Here is a 15,637-nt window from a genome sequence, read left to right as displayed (position 1 = left end):
GCAATTTGGCATTGGGAAGCACCAGAATACAAGATGCCATGAACCCCAAGGCTTGAAGGACTGTCCTTGCAGTCAGCCTGGACCGTAGAGACATTTGCTGGAAATAAAGAGAAAGGCTTCTTTGTTTGTCCGGGGTCAAAAAAGCCATCTGGGAAGCTGTATTCAGTCTCACACCCAGAAAGCACATGTCCTGAGAGGGTACTAGACTGGACTTTGTTTCGTTCACAGAATACCCTAGGCATCTTAACACTGCCATCACATACTGTAGATGATGAAGAAGTTCGTCCTTTTCTTGTGCAATAATCAGGCAGTCGTCCAAATAAGGATAAATCTGTATTCCTCTTAGTCTGAAAAATGCTATCACTGGAGCCAGAACCTTTGTGAACACTCTGGGCAGTAGATAAGCCAAAGGGCAATGCAGAGAACTGATAATGTAAATTTCCAGCCGAAACGCAGGTACCTCCTGCAACTGGGCCTGATAGGAACATGAAGGTAAGCCTCTTTGAGATCCAGAGTAACCATCCAGTGATCTTTTCCCAACAGAGGTAAAAGCTGTTGTAAAGTCAGCATCTTGAACTTTGGAATGTCCAGGTAAGTGTTGAGGATAGATAAATCCAAAATTGGTCTCCACGTGTTTCCTTTCTTTGGAACTAGAAACAGGCGAGAATAAAATCCTAGGCCCACTTCTGACAGAGGAACTGGCTGTATAGCTCCTATTTGAAGAAGTAAAGAAATTTGTCTGTGAGCCTCTATCCTTTGCCGAGGAGGGACGTCTGGCATGCCTTTGAAAGGAGGCATGGTATGGAAATAGAACTTGTAACCTCGGTTTATAATGTCCAATACCCATTTGTCCTGGGTGACTAAATGCCAATTTTGCTTGAAAAGAGCCAACTTTCCTCCCAAAGGAGCTGCCAGGCAAGAAGAATCTGGCAGCTGAAAATGCAGGTCATTGGGCCTGTTTACGAAAGGACTGGCCCCTGCCCTCACCAGCAGATTGAGCAGGCGAACTCCATTGTCTCGGCCTGAAGGTACTCTGAGCTCTGCCCCTACCACGCCTAGATCTACCCCTAGACTGAGAATCAGAAGAAGGACGTCCACCCCTTAGTAGGCCAATTTCTACTAAACTTTGGAGGTTGTACCTGCAAAAATCTTTAACAGTCTGCATAGACTTAGCCTTGTCTTCCATTTTCTTTAAGACTGACTCCACAGGAGGACCAAACAAAACTTCAGACTGTAAAGGGGCATCCAGAATTCTAGACTTAACATGCTCAGACAAATTCTGATCCTTAAGCCAGGCGTACCTACGAATAACTGAACCAGTGGCAGCCACCCTAGAAGAAGCCTGTAAAGCATCAAAACCACATTGCAAAGAGTGCTTACCCACCTGTTCAGAAACATGCACTAAATCCTGCAATTCTTTACACTCTATGCCCTCTGCCAAAGCATCCACTTTAGATTTTAGCTGAGAAAGGAGGAAATTCTGATACTTCAACATATGAAACTGGCAGTTCAAAGCTCTCATTGCTAAAGTAGAAGAGGTATACACCTTCTTACCCCATCTATCCAAAGCTCTAGCTTCCTTATCCAGAGGAACCGGATTCTTAACAACAGAGGCTCTAACACCCTTAGGCCCCTGACTAATAGTTTCTGGGTCCGCCCTGGGACTCTTATACAGATATTTATGAGCCTCAGGCACCCTGTAATACCTGTCCGGTTTAACTGGGGCAGGAGGCACAGAATCTGGATTAAAGGAAGCTGGCGAGAAAACATCTGAAACAACATCCAAAACCGGAGGTATAGCTAAGGGTCTATGCTGTGGTAAAACAAGAACTCCCTAAGCCTCTTCCGTGAATCAGAGTAATCCTGTCCCTCCCACTTAAAATGCTCCCTCATGGAATGCAGAGTTTCTGAAAATGAAAAATCCTCTGGAGGAGAAGCAGAAGGAGTGGAATCCTCTGCATCAGAATCAGAATAAGGAGGGAAATCTTGAATGTCCTCAGCAGAAGACTCTGAATCATCTGAGGCCTGCTCCAAACTTTCCAACTCTGGCTCCATCCTGGGCCTCTTATCAGGAGGGGGTATAGAACCTCTAATTAAAGTAATCAAATCCTCTGCCATTTTAAGCATGTGCTTTTTAGGCACAGACCCTGAAGAACCAGAACTGACACCGGAGGAAGGCAAAACAGACCTGCCCTTAGAAGGAGCCTTAGAAACAGTAGCAGAAGGCCTAACCACCTTAGGCATAGAAGGGAGAATAGTAACCTGAGAGGCCCCTTCAGCCTGACCTGCCTCCTGAGAGGCCACATTTTGTAAAATCAAAGTTTCCCCCTGGGGCTCAACAGAAACTTCAGCCGGATCCACCTGTTCAGCTGTAGCTTCTAAAGGTCCGGCGTCCGAAACGGACGAATCATCCTGCCTAGGCTTTAAAGATTTGTCTTTGCGCTTCTTAGTAGAAGCAGGCGTCGGAACATCCGACAGCATATTATAATTACACCTCTTGCCAAAGACTAACCTAGCGCAATCTAACCTCCGTTTTATAGTGCGCTTATTAAACCTAGCACAAAACCGACACCCGACAACGTCGTGCTCCGGTCCCAAACAAGGAATACAAAGCGAGTGATAATCCCTATGCGGTATCTGTTTCCCACAAGAAATACAATTATTCACTTTTTCTGACATCCGGTAAGTAACTGAGGCAAGAAAAAACAAAAATATTCCCCAACGGGGTACTTAGCCCAACTTGGTATCGGTCTGAAACTCCGAAAACGAAAAATTTCAGAACGCCGAACGGCACTTGCAACGCTGCTTCTGCATCGGACCATGCGGCAAAAAAGACTGAGGATATGACGTTGGTCATGCGCCTTTATACCCTGATGCTCTGATGTCAGATCTAGGCGCCCATGACCAACGTCAGCCTAATACTTTGGTATTCGGGCCGACCGAGGACAGCGGACTACCCATAAGTAAGGACTGCAGCAATGTGAGATGAAGAACATCTTGTGGGACTCAGGAACCCTGTAGTATCTGTCAGGTTTACTAGGAGCTGGAGGCAGGGAATCAGGGGCCAAACTGGATTCCAAGAACACATCATCAACAATGCCTAGTACATGAGGCATAGCCAAAGGCCTATGCTGAGGAAGAAGAAGGAAATCCCTAAGCCTCTTCTTTGAATCAGAAAATTCCTGGCTTTCCAATGGAAATGTTCCCTTAAAGCATGTAAAGCTTCCCCAAAAGAGAAATCCTCAGGAGGGGAAGCAGAAGGAATGGAATCCTCTGCATCAGAATCCTCATAGGCAGGTATGGACAAATCCAAGTCATCAGAAGAGTCAGAAGAAACAGAATCCTGAAAAGAAGATTCATAATCAAGCTCAGCCCTAGGCCTCTTAGAGGGGTTTGACTACCCCTGATTAGAGTAATTAGATCTTCAGCCATTTTTATCATTTGTTTTTTAGGCATAGGGGCCTGAGCCTGCAGCCTGGGCATCAGTTTTTTAGACATGGATCGAGATTTAGACCTTAGAAATGAAGGCGGTGGCGGTTTAACACGCAAGTCTGTAGGCCTGAATACACCTTCAGAAGTCGGTGCATGCACAGTGGCTCTGGACCAATCCAAGGTAGAGACATCCACGGGTTCCAAAGATGATGTATCTCGCGGCATAAAGGACTCTGAATGGGTGTCGGTAGATGCCTGCGAATCAGAAGTAGCGGGTATCAGGGGCTGTGAAAGAGCCTCACTGAGTACCGGCGAACTGGCGAGTGGCTTAGGAGAAGAATCGTCAGCAGTTTTGGACCTCGGCGGTCTATCTCTGTCTTTATCTTTGTGTTTTTTCGGAATCCCGGTAGTCGGAATGCTAACAGACAACATTTCTGGATAATTAAACCAAGAACCAAAATATTTACAGGCAAAAATGTGCCGACAACGGATAGTGCACTGATTAAATAAAGCACAAAACCGACAGCAAGGTACATCGTGGTCAAGGCCTAGACAAGGAATACAGTATGAATGAAAATCTTTATGAGGTATTTGCTTTCCACAAGTAATGCAATTATTAACTTTCACTGACATCGGTAAGGAGCAAGAAAAAGTTTCCCCAATGGGGTACTTAGCTTTAAGTTGAAGATTTCGGTTCTGAAACTCGAAAACGAAAATTTCAGGAGTCGGCCGACCGGCACTTGCGAACTGCTTCTGCTTCGGGCACTGCACGGTAAGAAAGACTGATAAAATGGCATCGGCTGCATGTTTTATACCCCTGACGACACGGAAGAAGGGACCACAATCGACGCAGGACCCAAGACTTTGTTAATCAGGCCGACTGAGGGCAACCTGCCAGCAGATTACACAAATGTAATGACTGCAACAGTGAAACACATAGAACATCATGTGCATTTAATTGAAAGCTTCAACAGACTTCCAATAACCATTTCAGATCATGCTCCAATAACAACCAAGATAACAAATACAGGGAAATGAAGTACAAATAAGACACTGGCACTTCCTCCACCTACCTGTTAAACTGAGGAATTGAAGAAATGGGTAGTGGAAATTATTTTAAGAGTTATGGAATGGGGATGGTCAAGATCTTAACCTTTCAGATACAAGGTACACAGTTCGAGTCTGACCTCTGGTTGTTGGCTAGGTTTGTAATAGTCTGCAGACTGATAGCCTAGTATTTACCTAAGAACCTAAGTTATTAGGGAAGATAGTAATTTTTTCAGAAGTTATACGTAGAGAGTGGGATAAAAACTAAGTTGGAGTTTAAAAACTGTTTTTTGATAACTCCAGAGCACAAAAACGTTTAACACAACGACTTAGGCAACTGAAAGCAGAAAGAGCTGTTGGTAACTTAGGGAGCCTATAACAAAAGCAGGCATTCTGTAGCGGTATTCGAGATGGTTTGGGAAATTTTATGAGAATCTGTATAAAGCAGAAGAATGTGGAAATTAAGGAAAAGCAAAAATGAAAATACTTATGGAAGACTTTGCTGTGCCAAGGGTAGAAGTAGATGAGGCTCAACAATCAACATTCAAAATAGGAGGAGATGAGCTAAAGGTGATGTAAAAATCAATCACAAGAAAAGTCTCCAGGAATAGATGGCATTCCTATGGAAGTTTGGAAACTAGGAAGGAAGGAAGAAAGTGATAATGATCTGGAAGGTTTTGTTCAAAAGTATTTAAAACAAGGGAAAGCATCAACATCCTGTAACAAAGCTGTGGTTGTTGTATTACCTAAAGATAGTAAACCCCAACAGACACAGCTTGTCATAGGTCCATTTCAATTATCATGATTATAAAGTGTTTGTGTATAATAGCTGAAAGAATGGCAATAGTGTTGCCAAAATTATAGTTATGGATCACTGTGGTTCTGTGGAGGGAAGGCAAACGTTTCACAACATTAATAAAAGCGATAATATAGAAGGAATAGAATTAAGAAAAATACCACTGCTGTTGATGGGTCTTGATGCAGAGAAAGCATTCTACATACTAAACTGGGATTTTATGAGTAGGGCATTGGAAGCATTTGCATTCCCTGATAAAATGATAAGGCTAATTAGGAGGATATACGAGTGAACAGCAGAAAAAAATGAATGTGAGAAAGTTCCTCTCTAATAAGTGGTGTCTGAACAAACGAACCATTCAGGTGTGTCCTCTCTTTTGTTATTTGCTTTATATTCAGAGCTACTGGCAAATAAAATAAGGGACTCAGAATTTAAAGGATATTGTTGGTATGATAATCAAGAAAAGATGGTTTTATTTGCAGATGTCTTTTTCTGGTTTTATTAGTTACAAAATATCATCTCACTGTTGTGGAACTTTCTGAGATAGTTTCAAGTCTTTTCGGCATATAAAATTAATGAAGACAAAACATAGGCTATAGCTATAAACTATGTACCTACATATGAATTGGTTCAGCAATACCCATATTTATGGGGACATGATAAACTACAGTATTTAGGAGTATGGGTAAAATGGATTCTGTTATGGCAGCTAAAGATGTGTGGGAAGATACTAAATGAAAGATAATACAAAAATTGAGAAATTTGATAGGAATAGCACGATGCAAGCAGTGCAAATGTTTTAGTCTCTTTAGTTTTATGTACAGGTCAGGCATATTTTTATCAATGAGAGAAGAAGGTTTAGACAGTAATTATAGAATAGAGTTGAAGGATTTTTATCTGGGAGGGGAACAGGGCAAATGTCCAAAGGGATAAGTTGATCCTTCCATGAGAACAAAGTGGTTTAGTATTACATGATTTGAAGGGACGGTTTAGAGATATACAGTTAAGGCTCACAGTTCAAAAATGGTGTTAAAAATGCTGCTTCAGCAGGTATGGGACCCCTCCTTTGGCACCACAGGGAAAATCTCTTCCAGCTTGCCAGATATGATTTCCCAGCGCTTGGTCTCCTGACCTCTCTCAACATATAGAACATGCCCCCTGAGATAACTGGCACCAAAAAGGTCATAATGTTAAAGCTTCCTGGTTGTTATTTCAAGGCTTTGATTCCCAGCTTTATCAAGTTGCCTTTGTCCTAAGTCAACAGGTCCATCCCCCCAGGCAGATCATTAGGTCTTTCCTGGTCATCAATCTGCGGTGAGAACACCAATGCAAACTGGACAATAGAGAAACTAAGTACTACCCTTGGCTTTCCCTCCAGTATTTTTTAAAATTATTTTTGTGATTAATGGCAGAGATGGAAACATGAAGAAAACTGCCCTATCAGGAAATGCTGAACATGTACACTGCTCAAGCTTTACAGTGTGAAGTTCTGGGAAAAATATTGCATGTATGATGCAAAACATGCTTTCTCACTTGAGTTAGAGGTAAGACGACCTTGAAATGTGTGTGGGTCTTCTTTGGTACTGCTTAAGTGACCTGTCAGTACACTGTACCTTGTAAACATTTATACTGCTTTCACTGTCAGACTGTATGCAATGCCCAGTTCAGGTTTAAGGCCATCCTGCACAACTCATAGGAATGTGTTCCAACCTATTTGCTGATATACAGCATGATGGTAGTAATGTTCATCACAACCCTTAGGCTTCCCAGAATTTAGTATCCTCTCAGAGCTTACTACTTGCATCCACTTCAGGTTTATATAGAGTTTGGCCTCTGCCCTATTTGAAGTACCCTGCACCTTCAAACCTTGTGTGTGGGATGCCCCCAAGGCCTGATCTGTTGATTTTTTTGTTAAGGATTTTACTGTGAGCCACTGGGCAAAGAAGCATTCCTCAGTTCTCCTGGATGGCTGATATCCACCAGTCCAGCTCCTTCTTCAAGTACAGTAGTGCAAGGAAGGCATACTAAACTGTGTTGACTTGTTTATCCTAAAGGTTTCTTATGTACTACTGAACCTTTCTCATATGTAACCATGTCTCAGAGTATCATGACTGTGGCTGCTATATGCCCTAAGATCGTGAGGATCTCCTTGGCTATCCATATAATGTTTTGTGTCATCTGCAAGAAGACCTGTATGAAAAACAAGGTTTCTTTTTGGGGCAGAAAAATCCTTGGCACCTGTCTGCCCAAGAGAGCCCCCCACCCCCAACAAAAAACGAGGTTCAGTATAGGCTTCTGCAGGTTCAGTCTAAAAACAAGTTTCTATAAGCACTGCCAAGCAAAGGTGAGGGCATTTACGGTCTCCTCACTGGCGGGACCTGCAGAAAGCAAATATCTAGCTACTGGCAACTAGTCCTGCAATGGGTGACCACTGCTGCTAGACATTTTATAAAAACTCCAAATACCAAAGGGTAAGGAGGTGAACTGGTCATGCCCTTCCCACTTGCCAGAATCTTAAAAATTTCCTATCCTTTACCAGAGTGGAAATGTGCAGGTATGCACATTTTAGGTCTATTATCATCATAAATGCCTTCTGACTTAGCAAATGAAGAACAGATCTGTGGGGGTCAGTATTTTAGATTTTCTAACTGAAAGGTACTTTAGTTTAGACAAGTCCAGAATGGCTCTATATGAACCTTACATTCGTAGAACTAAGTCTTGAGGAAAAGGCATTTTCCTTCTTGTCTCTTTAGAATAACTTCTGTGGATCCCCGTTGCAACAAAGATGTAGTATATGAGAAAGGACCAAGGGCTTTTAATTCTGCTGTCACTCTCAATCTCCTTTTCTGAGGTTTGAACTGAATTCCATTTGTATCCTTTTATAATTATGTCCAGAACCCTTTGATTGGAAGTAATACTTCACCTCATCCAGATAAGCAAAGAATTTCCCTCCCAACCTTTCAGGGAAATGGAGGAGGGGAAAGAGAGTTCTGGTCTTTAAAAGGTTGCCTCCCCTTTTCATCTTGCCATTTTTTCCTCATAGGGGCTTCCCTGCATATCATTACCTGTCTTAGTTGAAGGGTCTATGCTTATTTAGGGTAACTCCTACTGCACTTGTTTCTCAATCCCCTGCCTACCTAGCACCTTCCCCCTGTCCTCTAGGTTCTTAAACACCTCACAAGTTTGAGAGCCAAAGGGCAAGTCTCCATCAAAGTATGCATTATGAAGTTTGGTCTTTATATCTTCAGGGGTAATATGATGTATCATGATTCACTGCTGTGGAGATGTTGCTCAACAAGGGTGGCCCCATTGTGGACCCTAGCAATTACATACCCATTAGCCTTATCAGACTGACCTGCAAAGCTATTTGGCTTATGGTAACAGAGATAATCAACTATGATAGCAAAAATCTCATCAAGTTAGACCCTAAACACAACACAATATTATGGTGGGCACTGCATTCTTTACATAGCACTGATTCCCACCTCCCACAAGTGTCCTGCAGTGTTCGGTTCTAGAATTACCACTATTAATCTATTAGAATATGAGCGATCCAATTACTTTAGTATGCAGAATTTTCTGCACTATTCCACACCAATTCAGATCATGCTGTTATCCTACCCAGACTCCATTATTACCATGTTAAGCTTGAATACACAATGACAACTTGCATCTAAAGATAATCACCACCAAGACTATGGGTCTTGAAAAAGGAGACTTTGCCATATCTCCACAAAAGGATGCAAGTTTATTTCAGTTTCCTATGCATTCTGGAGCGAATCACATCAAATACTGTGACCTTTTGCACTTTTCAGTTTTTGGAGTTGTTTCAGGGCCCTTTCTTAAAGGACTGAAATCAAACCTCTCAACCCCACTTACCTAGGCATTTCTAGCTGTGGAGATTGATAAATGCCTTTTCTTTTCCTTCATGAATAGTAGCAGTCTCTCAGTTTATTTTATCATCATCCATTCCTTTACTTTTTTAAAGTGCATGGAGTGCTGTAACTGTGCTCCAATAATGGGGAAAAAAATAAACTTGCAAAACGCTTCTCTAACTTGAGACCCGATAATGACAGCACTTAGGGGTGTGGTAACAACTGTTTCACACACCTAAATGCTATAACAATTGGCTATTGTGTTGAAATCTCCTTGCCTCTCAACTGTCCAAGTATTTTCCTGTCACTAATGATTATAGTCATTCAAAAATATTAGAAATATAGTTTCACTTTTACTGTTCAGAAAATGCATATTGATCAAAAACCTGCAGTTCTGTTTACTTTTTAAGCTAAATATACCCATACTAAAAAAAAAATGTCTGTTATTCTTCCTTTGTCTCAACCCCACCACTCCCATTCTTAAAAAAATAAGCTATATGACAGCGCTCGCCAAGTGCTTTACCAGCTTTCAAAACTTTTTTTTTTTAAACTGGTAGTACTTGGAGCTGCTAAAGCTCCATGCACTACAAAGAATTATGATTGTGTCTTTGATCATAACTTATTACATGTTCTCGACATGGATACCAAGATTCACCTTCTTGACCTTAGCTCTCCAGGGGAATTTCTTGGCATCCATATCTTAAACATATAAGCTGGTTGTGGTCAGAGACCCAAATCATAATCCTCCATATGTGACTACAAACATTTTTCTCTAATTTCAGAGCTGGTTATCCTCACCTCAGTTTGGGCTTTTTTTAAACCCATCATTCCTGTTTTGTTATTTAACTGGCACTGTTCTCAGTCTTCCTACTGTGTTTTATTATTTATTTTTTTCTTTAAGACAACTGATGCAACCTCCTTTGAAAATTGAATTTGTTTATCTGCTTCACACACAAACTGGTTTCTTCTGTCATGACTGTTTTCGTATAAAGTTTTTTTTTTGGACATCATTTACAGTGTTGTTTTGCAAGCGCATACCTGAAACAACATCCAGACATGTCAAATTTTGTCCTCTGATATCAAAAACCTTCACTTTTAAATGGTACAGTTCTGCAATCAAGTTGCCTGTGAATAAATCCTAAAAGGGTGATCATCTCCTCACATATCTTCTAACTTCCAAATCTCAGACCCCCTTTCCACACAATTTGAGAACACGTTTGATCTTTTTCTGTTTAGTTGTTTGCATACTAGCCTTCAAAAATGTTACAATTGTCATTTTAATCAGTGGAAAAAACACTGGTATGCCAAATCAAGCACGTTCAAGGCTCTCTAAAGCTTCACTGAAGCACAAGTTATCACAAAGAACTCTGGAAAGAAAAAAAAAACATTTAACATACGATGGCAAAAGTACAGTTGTGTACCTACCATAAATATAGATGTTCGAGTGTATTCACTATTGCAGTCATTACTCTTGGGTTATCCTGCTGGCAGGCTACCCGCAGTCGGCCTGAATTCCAAGTCTTGGTCCGGCGTCGGTTGCTGTCACCTCCTCCCTGACGTCAGTGCGCCAGGGGTATAAAAGATGCAGCAGACGCCATTTTCTTGAGTTTTTCTTGCCCCAGATGTCAGGTGCCCCCAAAAGGGTAGGCTGAAAAAATTATGTCAATAAACATGCATGCACTAAAGTAAACATTTCCTTCATCTACAAGCAAATACACCACATAGGTTGTACAGAATAGAGAAGTACAGATAAGACACAGCAAAGAAAAGGGGGATGGTGGGAGGGTAACCTGGACTGCAACAGTGAATACACTCGAACATCTACATTTATGGTAGGTACACAACTGTACTATGTTCATCGTGTTTCACTGTTGCAGTCATTACTCTTGGGTTGAATCCCAAAGCTAAGGATGGGTGGCTGGGCTAAACAGGATTAGGAGAGGCTATGAGGCCCTGCAGAACTGCAGTGGCAAAGCCTGCTCTGGATTTAGAGTAGAGAGGTAAGTGGTAGCGCTTTGTAAAAGTGTGCACTGAACTCCAAGTTGCAGCCTCTAAGATGTCTTTGGTTGGTACTCCTCTGAGGAAGGCTGCTGAAGTGGCTGCTGCTCTGGTTGAATGTGGCCTAATGCCCTTAGGCACTGATTTTCCATGCTGTGAGTAGCAGAAATGAATGCAATGGCCTATCCATTTTGAAATAGTCTGTTTTGAGTTAGCCTTTCCTTGTGATCCTGCAGCATATGCCACTAAAAGTTGCTCAGTCTTTCTGAAAGCTTTAGTTCTGTCCAAGTAGAAGCGTAGCTGTCTGTGTATCTCCAAAGAATGCAGAAGTTTCTCACCTTTGTTCTGTGGGTTTGGATAAAAGGTAGGCAAGTGAATGGTTTGGTTAAGGGCCACACTGGACACCACCTTAGGCATAAATGTCGGGTTTGTGCTCACAGAAACCCTGTCTGGATGGAAAATGATAAAAGGTTCCACAGCCATGAGTGCCTGTAACTCCGAGACTCGTCTTGCAGAGGTTATTGCTAGGAGCAGAGCTGTTTTCCAGGATAAGAATTTTATATCAGCTGTTGAGGCTGGCTCAAAAGGAGGCAGTGTGAGTTTTTTCCAATACATAATTGAGGTCCCATGCAGGTATTGGTACTCTCCATGGAGGTCTTGTGTTTTTGGCCCCTCTGAGGTACTGCCTTATTAATGGATGAGAAAAGATAGGTGGTTCCGTATTGTAATGGGCTGAAATGGCAGAGGCATGGATCTTAATTGATGAAAAGGATAGGCCTTTGCCCAGCATCTCAGTTAAGTATTGTAAAATCTGAGGAATATTTGGTACAAACGTATCAATTCCTTGTGCCTGGCTCCAAGCACAGAATCTCTTCCATTTTTCTGCATAACATTTTCTGGTACTGGGCCTCCTGGTCTCCAAAATAACATCCATCACAGCTTTGGAGAGAGGAGTGTTCTGAATGGCTACATTATCTGCCATGCTGCCAGATTTAAGGTTCTGAGTTGGCTGTGCAGGATCTGATTGTTTTGTTGGGTCAGTAAGTGAAAAATTTGAGGCAATGTCCAGGTTGGACCTTGAGACAAGTTCTTTAGGATTGGGTACCAATGCTGGCATGGCCAGTCTGGGGCAATCGGTATCATTTTTGGCTTCTCTTGTCTGACCTTTAGGAGTACCTTGGGGAGGAGAGGCAGTGGAGGAAAGGTATATACTGTTAGTTTTTTCCAGCTGAAGGATAAGGCATCCACTTTCCATGCTTCCTTGTGATAAGTCCTTGTGCAGAATCTCTGTAGCTGGCAGTTGTGAGGAGAGGCAAATAGATCTATGTCTGGGCATCCACATTTCCTTGTTATCATGCTGAAGACTTGTGGATCCAGTTTCCACTCGTGGGGATCCATGAGGTTTCTGCTTAGTTCATCTGCCAGGGTATTTATATTTCCTGGCAGGAATTGTGCTTGCAGGTGAACTTGATAAGTCAATGCTGTGTCCCACAAAGTCATGGCTTGTCTGCAGAGGGGGTAGGAATGTGTGCCCCCCTGCTTGTTTATGTACCACATGACTGTAGTATTGTCCGTCTTTATCAGTAGTTGTCCTGGATTAAGTAGATCCTTGAAAGCTGTCAGGGCATTCTAAACAGCTAGCATCTCTTTTTGATTGATATGAAGATGCATCTGGCTTGCGGGCCAAGTGCCCTGAATACATTTTCCTGCCATGTGGGCCCCCCAGGCATAATCTGATGCACCCGTTGTTAATGTCTGCCTGGCTGTGGGTAAAGTGAATGGCTGTCCCTTGTTGTGGTGACAGGCCTGTGCCCACCATCGAAACTCCTGTTGCAGGTAGGGAATGAGGGTAATTCATGTTTCCAGGCTGTGGCAATGTTGAGTCCAAACACTTTTTAGATACCACTGTAGTTTCCTCATATGCAGTCTGGCATATTGAATTAGCAGAATGCAGGATGCCATGAAGCCCAAAGCCTGCAGAATTTTTCTTGCAGATAGCTGGGTCTTTGTTACCAACGTTTTGAAGTAAGAAGTCAGTTGCCTTTGTTTGTCTGGCGTGAGATAAGCCATCTGGGCAGTTGTATTTAAGCTTGCACCCAGGAATATTATCTTTTGAGAGGGTACTAGTTTTGATTTCTTTTCGTATACTGTGTACCCTTGGCAAATTAGTAATCTTTTTACAAACGCCAGATGCTTTAGTAGAATGTCCTTGTTCTCTGCTTGAATAAGGCAGTCGTCCAAGTAAGGGTATATTTGAATTCCTCGTTGTCTGCAAAAGGCAATTACTGGTGCCAGGCATTTTGTGAAGACCTTGGGCGCAGTAGATAAGCCAAAGTGCAGTGCAGAGAATTGGTAGTGCATTGAGCCAGCTATGAAGCTGAGGTATCTTATGCAAGATTGTCTGATTGGGACATGCAGGTATGCCTATTTTAGGTCCAAAGTTACAAACCAAGCCTTCTTGCCCAGCATGGGCAGAAGCTGCTGCAGAGTCAACATTTTGAATTTTGGAACGTCCAGAAATGTGTTTAGAATAGACAGGTCCAGTACTGGTCTCCAGGCTTTGTCCTTTCTGGGTACCAAGAAAAGTCTTGAGTAAAATCCTTGTCCCTGCTCTTGCTGTGGTACTCTCTGAATGGCCCTCATGTCCATGAGGGATGAAACTTGCTTTTGTGCCTCTGCCCATTGATTGAGTGGCAGGTCTGGCATACCTTTTGCCCTTGGCAGGGTGTGAAAGTGGAACCTGTAGCCCTGAGACACTACGTTCAAGACCCATTTGTCCTGGGTGATAATGTGCCAATTTTGTGAAAAAAAGTGCTAGTTTTCCCCTTAAGGGGGCTGCCAAAAGATAAGTGCTTGTTTCTGGCAGAGGAAAGTCATTGGGACTGTTTCCTGTATGGCTGTGATTTGTCTTCTCCGCTTTTGGAGGCAGAAGCACCCCACTGTTTAGGCCTGTATGAGCCTTGGGGCTGGGATCTGCCTCTGGGGCATCTGTATCTGCCTCTTTGTGGCCTGTCTGACACTGGAAAGGACCAATTCTTTGTAGGCCAGTTCCTGCTAAATCTGGGTGGCTGTACCTGTAAGAAATCCTTAACTGTCTGCATAGATTTCACTTTGTCCTCCATTTTCTTCAACACCTCTTCTGCTTTAACACCAAAGTATCATGCTATAATGGAGCATCTAATAATTTTGCTTTAACATGATCAGGCAGATTCTGTTCCTTTAACCAAGCATGCCGCCTAATGACAGAATCCGTAACAGCGGCCCTGCAACAGGCCTCCAGAGAATCAAAACCACATTGCAAAGTATGCTTTCCCACTTGTTCAGTTGCATGCAATAAATCCTGCATTTCATTGTTTTCTGCACATTCAGAATTTGTTAACATTTTCTGATAAGCAGTGACATTAAGAATTGCTGATATTTAAGCATATGAAATTGACAATTTAAAGCCCGCACAGCCAAGGTAGCAGAAGTGTAAACCTTTTTCCTCCATCTGTCCAGTGCCCTTGAATCCCTATCAGAGTGGATAGGGTTTTTTGCAATGGAAGCCTTGACCCCTTTGGGACCCTGAGAAATAGTTTCTGGGTCAGCCGCAGGGTTTTTATAAAGAAATTTATGTGAATCTGGAACCCTGTAGTATCTGTCTGGCTTAACAGGTGCAGGGGGTAAAGAGTCAGGAGACAGGCTGGACTCTGAAAATACATCATCTACAATATCTAAAACAGGAGGGATAGCAAGAGGCCTGTGCTGAGGTAGTAAAAGAAAATCTCTGAGCATTTTCTTAGATTCTGAGTAGTCTTGGCTCTCCCAGTGGAAGTGCTCCCGCATGGTATGCAGGGTTTCCCCAAAAGAATAATCCTCAGGAGGGGAGGCTGAAGGGATAGATTCTTCAGCATCTGAATCCTCATAGGGAGGGACAGAGTATTTATTCCTGGTCAGAAGAGGAGTTAGAGGAAATGGAAACCTGATCTGAAGATTCATATTCTGTCTCTTGCCTAGGCCTCTTATCAGGAAGGGGATGGGAACCCCTGATCAAAGTAATTAGGTCTTCGGCCATTTTGAACATCTGTTTTTTAGGCATGGAGGCCTGTTCATGGGCTTGCTGCACTTGTTTATTTGTCTTTAGTGGTGCTTTATTATTTGCCTTTGAAGCTGTAGTCGGTTTTATATATAACTGTGTAGGCCTGAAAACACCCTCAGAAGCCGATGCCTGCTCAGTGGCTCCGGACCCATCTGAGGGAATATTTTGCAAGTGCCCAATACCTTGAGTTTCTAGAGGCTTAGTCTGCTCCACGTGGGAATCAGAAGCGGCCTGCGGCTCTGAGGTAGCGGGCGTCAGGGGCTGCGAAAGCGTCTCACTGAGAACCGGTGACTGGCTTAGAAGAAGCATCGTCGTCAGTTTTGGACCTCGGATGCCTGTCCTTTTCCTTGCATTTCTTGTGAATTGCGGTAGTCGGATGAATATCCGACGACATCGTGTAATTAAATCTTC

The 15,637-nt window shown here is 42.7% G+C and overlaps 1 protein-coding gene across 1 annotated transcript in view; it reads right to left on the bottom strand.

Moving 5' to 3' along the window:
• LOC122795556 (interleukin-6 receptor subunit beta-like) overlaps positions 1 to 15,637 on the bottom strand; it is a 1,057,822-nt gene that overhangs the window by 326,081 nt on the left and 716,104 nt on the right. The window lies entirely within an intron of this gene.

The sequence above is a fragment of the Protopterus annectens genome, chromosome 2.part2, assembly GCF_019279795.1.
Source record: "Protopterus annectens isolate FY-2018-M chromosome 2.part2, PAN1.0, whole genome shotgun sequence".
NCBI lineage: Eukaryota > Metazoa > Chordata > Ceratodontiformes > Protopteridae > Protopterus > Protopterus annectens.
This window is presented reverse-complemented; position numbering and strand designations above follow the sequence as displayed.